A 15,174-nucleotide genomic window follows, 5' to 3' on the forward strand; every position below is an offset into this window, starting at 1 on the left:
GATCACAAGGTCAAGAGATCGAGACCATCCTGGCCAACATAGTGAAACCCCATCTCCAGTGAAAAACAAAAATAAAAAAAAAATTAGCTGGGCCTGGTGGCACACGCCTGTTGTCTCAGCTATTCCGGAGGCTGAGGCAGGAGAATTGCTTGAACCCAGGAGGCGGAGGTTGCAGTGAGCCAAGATTGCGCCACTGCACTCCAGCCTGGTGACAGAGTGAGACTCCATCAAAAAAAAAAAAAAAAAATACAGTGAGCCCCTAGGAATCTGGGTGCCTCAGTAAAGGCTTTACAGGGTAAGAAAAGACCATGAGCATGAAAACATGAATTGGGATTTGGCCTAGATGGTAAACGAGGAGACGACAATACAGCCAGGAAGTGCATGTGCACAGGAGAGGGGAGATGGAGGGCACGGATGTTTGAGCTACCTGTACTTTAATATTCCTGGAGTGTGACGTGTGAGGCAAGTATGGGGTGGTGGGGTGAGTGTTGCAGATGAGGCGGACAGTAAGCCATCAGCATGTGAGTAACGGGAATCCACAGGCGTTTCACGCAGCTCCAAGGACCCTATGTGAGCTCATCACGCTCCCATTACCCAAATAACGTTTCTTACCAGTGGTAGTTACAATTTCTGTAGGTACACTGGATGTCTTCCCAGGACACCTGGAAGCCAGAAACAAATGGGGTCAAGCAGCCAGTTGACAACTTACAAGCACCCACAGAGGACAGGGTGCTATAATGTTCCCCTCGTCCTCCAGACAAGCCCACCCCTAGTAACTCCCAAGAGCCTAGAGCATCAGCAGCAGGACATCATATGCAATGAAGTCTTTTTAGTGCCTTCATCCCTGTGTTTAAACTTGGTCATGCTTATCCCAGAGGCCTTACATATTTCTAACTCTCCTTGCTCTCTAGACATTTCCCACAAAGCACGAAGCCGCAGGGCATGAGGCTAGAGCACCAAAAACTTAAAAGTGGAGGGAAGTGAACCCTTACAGAGGTGCAAACTACATGCGGACTTCAGGCCGAAAAAGGCTTGAACCCTCATCAAAGGCCCACACCCAGACAGCGGGACCACAGTGTGTCTTGATCTCAGAGACGCACGCAGTCCTGGGTCCAGCATTTGCTAGAGGTGGCCAATCCAGGGCAGTAGGCAATTGTGGATGATGTTTCTCACCAAGCAAATACTGGAGTCACTGAAGTAGAACCATTTTCCATCCACAGCATTCCGGATGTAGGCACAGTAATGACCGGAGTCTGCCACTCCCACGTGCGCAATCACACCAAAAAGCTCATACTGCGCTCCAGGCTGGAAAGAGACAGGCACGAGACAGTTCACCCACCACCACAAACATGACTGCCTCACACATTTATACCTGCCCACCCTAAGCCCGATTCTGGGACTTCAGAATATTAGACAACAGTCCTGACCCATGGCCGGTGGGCACCCTCCAGGAGGGGCTTTCCTGAGTGTGGATCCTGAACTGCGAAGGCTCAGCAGCTTTGACACAGCAGAGCACACAGGAGATGGAAGGCAGGAGGTCACGAGAGAGGCCCCCAAAGCCAAGGCAAGGTTAGAACTTTCCCCTGGGAGGAGTGGGGGTCATCAGAACACAGCTCTGTTTCTCCCCAAGCCCAGGAATGGCCCTAACCTGAGCCACCGCACCCAGCCAAAAGTCTTTTGTAGGGGGAGGGGAGACAAACGGCAAGGGCAGCACACACAAAGTGGGGTCACCCACAGTGGAGGCTGGAATTATCCCTGTTTCCATTTGCAGACTTTGTGCAGGACTTTACAAAATGCAGGGCAATATCTGAATGTAAATATTAGTTTACAAGAAATACAAAGGTTAGAGGAACACGTTAAATGAAACCAACTAGCCAGTTCTGGCTTATTTAAAAAATCTTCAACCAAATCAACTGCAAGGAAAAGAAAAGGAGCGGAAATCTAAAAGGAACTTAGGAAACAAACGTAACCAAATGCAAGTTACGAGTCCAGCTGGACAACAAACCAAGACTCCATCTGTGTTGTTTGTGCAGACGTTGTTTGGATCTAGATTCAAGCAAACCACACAGATTATACAACAGTCAGGAAGCCTGAACATTGACCAGATATTTGATGCTATTAAGGAATTACAAGATGGAGATGATTATCTTTTGAGTGCTTATTCTTTAGGGACACATAATGAAGTGTTTACAAATAAAATAGTATGAAGTCTGGTCTGGGATTTGCTTCAGAAAAACCCTGTACAGAGTTGGGTGAAACAAGAGGGTGGGTTATAGGAAAAGCAAGACCTGCCATGAGTTTTGGTAACTGTTAGAGCCAAGGATTCACTGGCTAATTCCTCACTACACGCTTTGGTATCTATTTGTAATGTTCCGTAACAAAGTCTTGTTCATTGTTCTTGTTCATTGAACATTGCTCCTGAACTCAAGCAATCCTCTTGGACTCCCAAAGAGCTGGGATTACAGGCGTGACCCACTGCACCCAGCCAATAAAAGTCTTTTTTGAGAGAAAAACAATTTTAAATATATTTCATCAGGTAAAATGTGTAGGTAGAAATATAAAGAACTAGAAGAAAAAGAGAATCCTACGAAATGTATACTGCCTAAGCAGGTAAAGAAACCATGTTATAATAGGAGCTATTTTAACATATTATCAGGCCTTAATTTTCTAAATGCCATGGTTCTAGAGCACAAATAGTCAAACAGACCAATAAAACAAAAGAGACACTCCAAAAATAGACCCGTACATACGGGAATACAAAATTTGCTATGTAGCATTTCAAATCTATGAAGAAAAGATATTGGTGTCTTTTTTTTCTTAGTATTTCTTGTTTTGTTTTTAGAGAGAGGGTCTTGTGTTGTCACCCAGGCTGGACTACAGTGATAGATCACAGCTCACTGCAGCCTCAAACTCCTGGGCTCAAGTGATCCTCCCACCTCATCCTCCCAAGTAGCTATGACTACAGGTGTGTGCTACCACACCCAGTTAATTGTTTTATTTTTAGAGATGGGGCCTCACTATGTTGCCCAGGCTGGTCTCAAACTCCTGGGCTCAAGCAATCCTCCCACCCCAGCCTTTCAAGGTGTGGGATCATAGGCATGAGACACACTGCCTAGCCTTCTATCATTTTTTTTTTTCTCAGAATCTCTCAATAAGTTATTATCTCAGGACAAGCAAATTAAACTTTACTCTGATTAAATGTGGTCCAGTCAACTGGCTACTTTATGATTATCCTCAAAGTGGGCACAGGCCATTTTGGGAAGAAAGTTTTGTTGGTACTAAGAACCCACAATGATATGTTTGCCTTTGCATTTCTATGTATTCCACATGTTATTTCCAAAGAAGCCTACTGAATTCTGGATTCCTTCCCTCAGTGCTGTGAGGCATGTAAACACAAATCCAATATTTAGAAAGAAGAAAATCTTTTGAGGCTGGGGACAATCTCTGAGGAATGGGTGGCTTCTAGCAGACTCGGGGTGAGAGAAGGGAAAACGGAAAGGATGAGGCATCCGGGGAGAGGCAGGATGGCAAAGAGGTCATCAGCAACCCACCTGCTCCTCCTGAGTATCACAGGGCACTCACTCCATCGGAAAGACCTGACTGAAATCCAAGCTCTGAGGGAAGTCCAGGGCGTGACAGATCTTTCTTGTCTATGAATTCCTGATGGAGAACCACATGATTGGAACGGGAGAGTTAGAGAAATGTCAGGGCTAGTGACACGTTCTTCCCAAAAAGAGGGGAGCAGGGTGACATCACGGAGTTTAAGGCTCCTGTTTGCTGGATCTGCTGAGCTCCTCTGAGAATAATGCAAAACTTGGCTGTTCTACCACCATGCGGCCCCCACAAGAGGCACCAGGGCACAGGGCTCTACACAGGCACCAGGACCCAGGGAGCCACGGCACCTGCTCCAGGGAGCTAATCTCACCTTGAGGGAAATGCCCTGCTGGCTGCTCTCAGGCCCTCTCCTCTGGTCCCTCTCAGTGATGCCACTTGAGAAGCCACATCCATGGTTCTAGAAATTAGAACCCCAGTGTCCCAGATACTACTGGCCAGATCCAGATTCCCTTTCTCACCCAAAATGGGGTGCCCTCAGGGCCTCTGATGATTCTATCAGGAAATTCACAGGAGGCAACCCCAGGCTAGTGAAGGACAGTTGACCCCTTAACAGCACAGGTTTGGACTGTGTGGGTCCACTTATACACACATTGTTTTAAATAAATACAGTCTGCCCTCCCCGCTAGAGGCACAAGTTCCAAACGCTCATCAAAATATATAGTATCCCAGATGCACAACGACATAGATGAGGGACAAACTTTTCCTATACGTGGGTTCTGTAGGACCAACTGGGGGACTTGAATGTGTGTGGATTTTGGTACACACAGGGGTTCTGGAACCAATCCCCCATGTGCACCGAGGGACAGCTGAGTCTGATCTAGGGAAGGCGTACCTGTTTCCCACGGGTCTTCTTCCCACAGTTCTCACAGAAGCACTTACTGATAACTCCCTGGGCTGGAAGAAGCAGTGCAGGGCATCCTCCTGTCCCACCCAAGAGAACAGGGAAAAGGAAGTGTCGGTATTTCCCACCTAGAGTACTGTATTCATCTATTCTCACACTGCTGTGAGATAATAGCTGAGACTGGGTAATTTATAAGAAAAGAAGTTTGATTGGCTCATGGTTCTGTAGGCTGATAGGAAGCACAGCAGCATCTGCTTCTGGGGAGGCTGCAGGAAACTCCCAATCATGGCAGAAGGCCAAGCAGGACCAGGCATCTTACATGGGAGGAGCAGGTGCACAAAAGCAAATGAGCTGGAGTGCAGGGGCACGCCTCCCAGGTTCAAGTGATTCTCCTGCCTTAGCCTCCTGAGTAGCTGGGACTACAGGCCTTGCCACCACACCTGGCTAATTTTTTGTATTTTTAGTAGAGACAGGGTTTTACCATGTTGAATAGGCTGGTCTTGAATTCCTGACCTCAGGTGATTCACCCGCCTCGGTCTCCCAAAGTGCTGGGATTACAGGCGTGAGCCACCACACCCAACCTGGCTCCACACTTTTAAACAACCAGATCTCATGAGAACTCACTCACTGTCACAAAGACAGTACCATGGGGGATGGTGCCAAACCATTCATGGGAAACCCTCCCCCAGGATCCAATCTCCTTCCCCTGGTCCTACCTCCAACACGGGGGATTATAATTGAACATGAATTTTTGGGTGGCGACACAGCCCCAACCTGTAGCAGGTACAGCCTCCCCACACTTTGCAGCTGAGGGTTTCAGCTTTTCTTCTGGTTTTCCTCATATCCCCCTTAATGCCTGGCCTGGTGTGGTCCATTTGGCAGGATCTCAAAGGGCACCTGCTGACTGGAGGAACAAAACAGGAGGGAGCTCCTGTTAAGGGAGCAGTATGAGGGAGGTGGAGGTAGGAGGGAAAAGCATTTTTGCCAAAACAAAGGAGAAATTGGCCAGAGCCATGAACATGAAATAAGCGACTTTTCAGAAGCCAGAGATAGATCAGAGATGCAAGGGGGAGTTGGTCACACTGTGTTGTGTGGTTCGATGGTTTCCCCAAAACCCAGGTCGAAACTGAATCCCCAATGTAGCTAGATGGAAAGGTGAAGCCTTTGAGAAATATTTAGGGAGGACGAGGTTGCTCACGCCTGTAATCCCAGCACTTTGGGCGACTGAGGCGGGTGGATCATCTGAGGCCAGGAGTTCGAGACCAGCCTGGCCAATGTGGTGAAACCCCGACTCTACCTAAAATACAAAAATTATCTGGGCGTGGTGGTAGGCAGCTACTCGGGAGGCTGAGGCAGGAGACTCGCTTGAACATGGGAGGCAGAGATTGCAGTGAGCTGAGATTATACCACTGCACTCCAGCCTGAGTGACAGGAAGTCTCCAAAAAAAAAAGAGGGGGTCACTGGGTCATGAGGGCACAGACCTCATGAATGAATTAATCCACTCATGGATTAATGGGTTATCCTGGGATTGGGACTGGTGGTTTCATATGAAGAGGAAGAGAGACTTGAGCTGGCACATTAGCATGCTCAGCCCCCTCAATATGTGATGCCCTGCACTGCCTCGCCTCAGGACTCTCAGAGTCCCCACCAGCAGGCAGGACCTCACCAGGTGCAACCCCTCAACCAAGACTTCCCAGCCTCCAGAACTGTCAGAAATAAATTACCTAGTCTCAGATACTGAGTCATAACAACACAAAGTGGACTAACACATACGGAAGCAGCAAATACCAAGAGAATCCCCTTACCAGTGTCTTCAGGGGCTTTGAAACGAGAAAGTGGGAGGGTGAGCATGATGCTCTTTCTGCTCCTCTCCGTGGCACAGTCGAGGCAAATCAAGGACTCCTTCACCCGGATCATATACAGGGCCTGCAGCCTCTCCACCTGCAAGAGGGAGAGCAGAGAGGTGAGATGGGAACACCACAATAAGCCAGGTCAGGCCAACTGCCAGAAGGTGGAGCCAAGAGACCGAAGCTCTAGAAATGGTAGCCACTAATGGTCTTCGTCCTACTCACAAAGGTGCAAAATATTACCAGTAACAATATTATGAAACTGTGGTAAATGTTTTATGTGGATTAACTCTTATTCTTCTACACACTACAGGAACAACAGCTGAATGAGTCAAATGAGCAGCATCTTAAGCTTCTGAGTGCTCTGGTTCTAGGTTCTTACCAAGTGCACATCAGTGATCTGGTCCTTAATCAGGTTCCAGAGTTTGAGGTAGAGTTGGGCGGCATCATGCTGGACAAACACTAGCCACAGAGAAAAGGAACAGCCAATTAGTGAGGTCTTCAGAGTCGCTTCTCATGCCCTGGTATCTAGACATACATGAATACTCATCATTTTGTCTCTTCCTAGCCCTCCACCCCACTGCAAGGCTAAGTTGGCACTACATAACAGGTGATCAATAAATGAACAGTAAGTTTGGTATTGATTTTTGAGAACGCCTCTTAAAACTTAAGCTCCAGTGCCAGGTGTAGTGACTCATGCCTATAATCTTAACACTTCAGGAGGCCAAGGTGGGAGGATCGCTTGAACTCAGGAGTTTGAGATCAGCCTGGGCAACAAAGCAAGACTCCGTCTCTATAAAAAATTTTAAAAATTAGTTGAGCATAGTGGTGCACACCTATAGTCAGAGCTACTTGGGAGGCTGAAGCAGGAGGATCACTTGAGCCCAGGATGTTGAGGCTACAGTGAGCTGTGATGTCACCACTGCACTCAGCCTGGGGAATGAGATGTCCACAGGGACTTTGAAAAGCACTGATACATTCCTGAGGAGCTAGAAGGCCAGGCGCATGCCCAAGTAAGACCTGAGAGGGCTCCAATCTCTCCCCTCTGACTGACCACAAGGCCATATGCAAGAAAGCAATGAAGGCAAATACAGAATCACAAACTGCCTGCGCTTTGCAGGTGTGCCCTAACAGACACACACAGCCCCGCAGCAAATACTGGAAGACTCACTGGCTCGGGCATTTAAGGAAATCTCTGACCACTTACTATCTGACCACTAAAGTAACCAAATGGAGAGGTCAGTGGTCAGTGGCCACACACTACAGGGAAGATAGATGTCACAGAATTAGTTCAGGAAAGTTTTTTTTTGGGGGGGAGGTGTAGGGGGACGGAGTCTTGCTCTGTCGCCCAGGCTGGAGTGCAGTGGCGTGATCTTGGCTCACTGCAAGCTCCGCCTCCTGGGTTCACGCCATTCTCCTGCCTCAGCCTCCTGAGTAGCTGGGACTACAGGTGCCCACCACCACGCCCGGCTAATTTTTTGTATTTTTAGTAAAGACGGGGTTTCACCGTGTTAGCCAGGGTGGTCTCGATCTCCTGACCTCGTGATCCGCCCGCCTCGGCCTCCTAAAGTGGCCTCCCACGCTATAGGTGTGAGCCACTGCATCCGGCCTTAGTTCAGGAAAGTTGTCACTGAACAATGATCAACAACAAGGACAATAATAAAACAGCAACAACAACAAACGCTGATATGGGGGTCTCTGATGTCGTTCCACATTACATTATCTAAAATGTTCTCTCTCCAACAAAAAGTACAAGACATAATGAAATAGAAAAGTATGGCCACACACAGGAAAACAGCAATCAGAAGAACTTTTCACTGAGAAGCCCTAGATGTTGGCCTTACTAAACAAAGACTTTAACTGTTATAATATGTTCAAAGAACTAAGAAAGCCATCCATGTCAAAAGAAGTAAAAGGAAGTATGAAAATGCTGTCTCACTAAAGAAAGAGTACCAATAAAGCAGAAACTATAAAAAAAGAACCAAGCAGAAATTCTTGAGTTGAGGAGAACAGTAACTGAAACGAATTTATTTATTTATTTATTTATCTGATGGAGTCTGCTCTGTCGCCCAGGCTGGAGTGCACTGCAGTGGCACAATCTTGGCTCACTGCAATCTCCACCTCCCAGGTTCAAGCATTTCTCTGCCTCAGCCTCCCGAGTAGCTGGGATTACCGGCACCTGCCACCAGGTCCAGCTAATTTTTTGTATTTTTAGTAGACATGGGGTTTTATCATGTTGGCCAGGCTGGTCTTGACTTCCTGACCTCATGCTCTACCCACCTTGACCTCCCAGAGTGCTGAGATTACAGGCGTAAGCCACCGCGCCTAGCCTGAAATGAAGAATTTACTAGCGGAGGTCAATAGCAGATTAGAGCTGGCAAAAGAAAAATCCATAAACTTAGAGACAGGTTGATTGAGGTTCTCCAGACTGAGGACGGAAGGAAGGCAGAACATAGCGCATGCAGCTGAAAAGCTGGTTAGCTGCTCACTGCATACAGAGTTCTACTAACTCTGATACCAAAGAAATCTGATACAAAAGAAAGTTTTATACAAAAACATGAATTTATTCTGAAGCCAGCTTGGGGGAAGGAGCACGAGACATCCTGCCTTTTAATGTGCCATTTCTCCTTTGCAAGAGAAAGGGACATTTTCATAAGGTGTGTTGTGGGGGTGGGGGGAAGTGAGCAATGGCGGTTATCTACCGGGCAGCTGTACCAAGTTATGCACTGGGCAGCTGAGTTGGCACCTGCCTGGGCAGAAGTAAGTTGTAAAGGTGGCCAAGGGGATGTGCCTTCTCCATGCCTTCCTAGTGGGTGAAAGGCAAACCCCTGGAGTGTGGAAGTTTTGAGGCCACCCGCTAGCAGGGAGAGTTCCCTAGTGGGTACACTTTGGGCTACAAATCTACTGCTAAGTCTCAGAAAAGATCAGCTGGAAGAACTTGCCCTGTTCTCAACCAAACCTCCTTCAACAACCTATCTCCAAGTTTACAGATTCTTTCTTTACCCCTGCAGGGAATGTCTGGTGAGGGGGAGGTGAGAGGTGGTATTTGCTTTTTTCTAAAGGGCCAAAAGCAGAGGAGGGTAGAGGGGAAGTGAAAAGAAAATAACGGTAAGAAAAGTAATGAAACTATCTCTTAGAGAATGGGAGTACTCAGTTACACCCAGATGGGTTTACTAGTGAACGATGGGTTCTACCAAACATTTATGGGAAAAATTATACCATTTCCCTACAATCTCTTCCAAAAGACAAAAGCAGAGAGAACACTTCCTAACTCATTCTCTGAGGCCAGCATTATCCTAATACCAAAACCAGACAGACGTAAGAAAAAAAACCTAGAAACCAGTATCTCTCATGAACATAAATGCAACATTCCTCAACAAAATAGTAGTGAATCAAATTCAACTATGTATAAAAAGAATGAGAGAGTGACATAAGCGAGATGGTAGAGAAGGAGGCTCCTGGTGCTCCCTTTTCCTGTGGACACACAGAAAAACTCCCATCTACACACATATCAACTCCCTCGGAAAGAAACCCAGAAACTAGCTGAGAGAGGCCTGCACATGGGGCAACGGGGAAAACATCCACATCGAAATGGGTTGGAAAAGCTGAGACACACTCGCACCACAAGCCCCACTGTAAGCACAATACCTTACTGTGGGGAAGGAATCCCTGTGCCCAGCTTTCTCCTGGAGAGGTGAGGGTTTGGACCACACATAGGCCGCCCCAGCTTTTGCAGTTCCCACTCAAGGGCTTGGCTGTTAGCTCACCTAGCTCTGGCAGCAGTCATGGGTCAGCAGCTCTGAATCCCCTGCGACCACAGAGGGCAAAGAGGCAGTTTTAAATGGGCACGTAAGCACTTCCAGCAGCTGTGCTCCTGCGCTCAGCACAAACAGGCAGAAATGCCAGACTCCCAGTTTCTCCCTGGAAGGGTATGTCTGCGGGTTGTCCGAGGTATTGCCTGAGGGATGGGCTTCTAGTAATAACTAGCCTGCACCTGGAGCCAATGGGCAGGTAAACAATAGATTTCCAGGAGTCTGGACAGGTGTGTGGGCAAGTCCCATGCCTTCTCCCACCCCCTGCTCCATGATAAAATCAGGTCTCTAACTTCACACGTTGAATACACAGAGTACACAACATTTACCCCTCTCCAATGAAGGACTAGCTCCTCAATCACCAAGCTTTGGGAGTTGAAGAGGCTCTGTATTTGTGAGTCCCACGGGGCACACAGACCAAAAAACACCCCCCCAGGCCCAGTGCAGGGTGAAAAGGCAAAAAGGCCTGGCTCCCACTTTCTCCCTAGAAGGAGTCTGTCTGCACATGTGCAGCTGCTGCCCTGGGGTTTCCATGCATCTGGGAGCTGACAGAGCAGGAAACCAGTGCTCCTCTGAGACCCTGAACAGGCAGGTGAGCACTTCCACAGCAGCTCCCGCGGGTTTGCTCGACAGATAGTGCCAAGCTTCCAACCTGTCCATCTCTAAGCAGAGAGGAGTCAGCATTCGCTAGGCCCCTGGGGGTGACAAAGAGCAAAACAATGCATTCAAGGAGTGTGCAGTTTAAACATGAGTGCAGGCACTTGCCACAGATCCTCTGTCCAGCTTTTTGCAGAGCAAGTGGGGATAAACTCATATGCTCCCAGCTTTTCCTTGAAGATAGAATAAACTGAAACACACACAATGCCCCAAAGTCTCCAGCTGCACCTGAAGGGGCTGGCTTCTAGCTCCCCTGTCTGGGGCACTGACAGGACTTGACACATTCTAATCTCCTGAGGACCGCTAAGAACACAGATGAATTTGAACAAGTACAAAGGGTCAAGAGGCGCTCTGAGTCTTTGGCAGGGCTAATTGGTACATTCGTCTCCTCTACAATGTCAGCAGGACAAGACTGACCTCAGGTGATCCGCCCATCTCGGCCTCCCAAAGTGCTGGGATTACAGATGTCAGCCACCGCGCCCCGCCTGACTCTGTCTCTTAAAAAAAATAAATTCAGAAGACCAACAAAATTGAACAATCTTTAGCTAAACTAAGAGGAAAAAAGACTCAAATAAGTAAAATCAGAGGAAAAAAAGAGACATTACAAATGATACCACCTGAGTTCGGGAGTTCGAGACCAGCCTGACCAACATGGAGAAACCTCCATCTCTACTAAAAATACAAAATTAGTCTGGTGTGGTGGCCCATGCCTGTAATCCCAGCTGCCTGGGAGGCTGAGGCAGGAGAACTGCTTGAACCCAGGAGGCAGAGGTTGTGGTGAGCCGAGATAGTGCCATTGCACTCCAGCCTGGGCAACGAAAGTGAAACTCCATAAAAAATATATATATATATATAAATAAAAATAAAAGAAGATGCAAATCAATTAAAAAGTTATCCTATGCTCATGGATTAGAAGAATTAATATTGTTATAATGACCATACAGCCAAAGCAGTTATAGATTCAATGCAATTTCTATATATATATATAAAACCAATGACATTATTCACAGAAATAGAAAAACAAAAATCCTAAAACTCATATGGCACCACAAAAGACCCTGAGTAAACAAAGCAATCCTAGACAGATAGAACAAGCTGGAGGCATCACACCACCAGATTTCAAAATGTATTGCAAAGCCACAGTAACCAAAACAGCATGGTAATGGCATAAAGACAGACACACAAAGAAATGGAACAGAATAGAGAACCCAGAAGTGAATTCACACACTTACAGTCAACTCATTTTCAACATCATGCTAAGAACACACACTGAGGAAAGACCAGCCTCTTCAATAAATGATGCTGGGAAAACTGGTTTATATGCAGAAAAATAAAACTAGACCCCCTCTCTCACCATATACAAAAAGCAAATCACAATGGATCAAACAGTTACATCTAAGACCTAAAACTATGAAAACACTATAAGAAAATAGGAAATGCTTCAAGACATTGGTCTGGGCAAAGATTTTTTGTGTAAAACCACAAAAACAGACAAATGGGATGATATCAATATAAAAACCTTTTGCACAGCAAAGGAAACAATAAGGTGAAGAGACAACCCACAGAATGGGAAAAAATATTTGCAAACTATGCCTCTGACGGGTTCATAATCAAAATACGTAAGGAACTCAACAGCCAAAAAACAAATAATCTAATTTTAAAATGGGCAAAATGTGAATAGACATTTTTCTCTCCCTTTCTTTCTCTTTCTCTCTGTCTCTTTCCTTTCTTTCTTTCTTTGTCTTGCTCTGTCACCCAGGCTGGAGTACAGTGGTACAATCTCAGCTCAACCCCAACCTCCGCTTCCTGGGTTGAAGTGATTTTCCTGCCTCGGCCTCCTGAGGAGCTGGGATAACAGGCACGTGCCACCACATCCAGCTAATTTTTTGTATTTTAGTAGAGATGGGGTTTTACCATGTTGCACAGGATGGTTTCAAATTCCTGAGCTCAGGCAATCTGCCCTCCTCGGCCTCCCAAAGTGCTGGGATTGTACAGGCTTGAGCTACCACGTCCGGCCCAGCCTGAACAGACATTTTTCAAAAGACATACTAATGGGCAACAGGTATATGAAAAACTACTCAACATCAGTAGTCACCAGGGAAATACCTATCAAAGCCACTATGAGATACCACCTCATCCCAATTAGAATGGCTACTATTAAAAACACAAAAAATGGCTGGGTGCCTGTAATCCCAGGGAGGCCAAGGCAGACAGATCATGATGTCAAGAGATCGAGACCACCCTGGCCAATATGGTGAAATTCCATCTCTACTAAAAATACATAAGGCCGGGCGCGGTGGCTCAAGCCTGTAATCCCAGCACTTTGGGAGGCCGAGACGGGCGGATCACGAGGTCAGGAGATCGAGACCATCCTGGCTAACACGGTGAAACCCCGTCTCTACTAAAAAAAATACAAAAAGCTAGCCGGGCGAGGTGGCGGGCGTCTGTAGTCCCAGCTACTCGGGAGGCTGAGGCAGGAGAATGGCGTAAACCCGGAAGGCGGAGCATGCAGTGAGCTGAGATCCGGCCACAGCACTCCAGCCCGGGCGACAGAGCGAGACTCCGTCTCAAAAAAAATAAAATAAAATAAAATTAAAATACAAAAATTAGCTGGGCGTGATGACACATGCCTGTAGTCCCAGCTACTCGGGGGGTTGAGGCAGAACAATCACTTGAAACCGGGAGACAGAGGCTGCAGTGAGCTGAGATCACGCCACTGTACTCCAGCCTTGCAAAAAAGCGAGACTCCGTCTAAAACACACACACACACACACACACAACACACACACACACCCCACACAAATAACCAATGTTGGCGTGGATGTGGAGACAGGAGAGGACTTAATATATTGTTGTTAGGAGTGTAAATTAGCTTACCTGTTAGAGAAGGTAGATAGCCAGAAATGAGCAGGCAAGGGAACCCCAGGGAAAAAAGTACTGGAGACGCTGCCCCCTGACAGCAAAAAAGACAACGCCCATACTGGCTGCTTGGGGCCTCATGGTTGGGCTCCTTCTGCCCTGAAGGGCGGATGTATCAGGCCCCAGCTGGAGATAAGTGTGGTAGGCCATTTTTCTTGCTGATGAGCATGTGCATGCTTCCAAAAACTTGCCCTAGAGTAGCCTTTTGCTCATTGTAATAAAAAAAAGCACACCCCTGGGTGGAGATTTGAAATGCTAGTGAGACATGGGACATGTGTACTAGCCATATACAATCACAAGCATGCACACCAAAGGAGACTGCCTAAAACACGATTGCAGCTGACACTCCCTCAAGCCCCTCCGAGAATAATCACGTAAGAGCCTCATAGAGTCCCAGCACGGCCACTGTGGGGGCTCATTCGCTCTCTCAGCAGCTGCTCTGCCTGTCATCTAGAGGGTGCTGTCTCTAAATAAACCTTGCTGCTGCTGTCGCTTTCCATCCGAGCCAGCTGTTCCTTCTTGGAATGTAGTTTTTCTTCTTTCAAATAAACTGCTACTTAATCTTTGTGTCTCTTGGCTGCATTTTCTTCCAAGAAAACAAGAACTGAGGACCCTGCCCCTCTCCCGGTAACACCACCACTATAGAAAACAGCATGGAGGTCCCTTGAGAAACTAAAAGTAGATATAACATTATGACCCAGCAATCCCACTGCTGGACATCCACCCAAAAGGAAGGAAATCAATGTATCCAACGGATATCTGCACTTCTGGGTTTACTCTAGCACTGTTCACAATAGCCAAGATATGGAATCAACCTAAGTGTCCATCAACAGGTGAATGGACAAAGAAACTGGTATAGGCTGGGTGCAGTAGCTCACACCTATAATCCCACCGCTTTGGGAGGCCAAGGCTGGTGGATCACCTGAGGTCAGGTGTTCGAAACCAGCCTGACCAACATGGCAAAACTCAGTTTCTACCAAACATACAAAAATTAGCTGGGCGTGGTGATGCACACCTGTAATCCCAGCTACTTGGGAGGCTGAGGCAGGGGAATCGCTTGAACCTGAAAGGCAGAGGTTACAGTGAGCCAAGATCCCACCAATGCCCTCCAGCCTGGGCAACAAAAGGGAAATCTCATCTCAAAAAACAAAAAAGAAACTGTGGTATATACACACAGTGGAGTATTATTCAGCCACAAAAAAATAGCAACATTCTGCCATTTGTAGCAACATGGATGGAACTGGGGGACAGGATGTTAAATGAAATCAACCAGGCACCACATGTTCCCACTCATACCTGGGAGCTAAATCATTGATTTCATAAAGGAAGAGAGTAGAATAGTGCTTAGCAGAAGCTGGGGAGGGCTGGAGAAGGGATGTGTACATTGAAAAAAGAGAATAAACTTTCCAAATAGTCTAGGAAGAATATTCTGTTCTTTTTGAGTTAACAGCTATCAATTAAATTAAATTAACTACTATTAAT

General features: G+C 46.9%; 1 pseudogene; it reads right to left on the reverse strand.

Moving 5' to 3' along the window:
• Positions 1–608: 608 nt before the first annotated feature.
• On the reverse strand, positions 609–6,398 carry LOC117096593 (annotated as a pseudogene).
• Between the last annotated feature and the right edge of the window lie 8,776 nt (positions 6,399–15,174).

Source organism: Trachypithecus francoisi, unplaced genomic scaffold, assembly GCF_009764315.1.
Source record: "Trachypithecus francoisi isolate TF-2019V2 unplaced genomic scaffold, Tfra_2.0 Lachesis_group14, whole genome shotgun sequence".
NCBI classification, from domain to species: Eukaryota; Metazoa; Chordata; class Mammalia; order Primates; family Cercopithecidae; genus Trachypithecus; species Trachypithecus francoisi.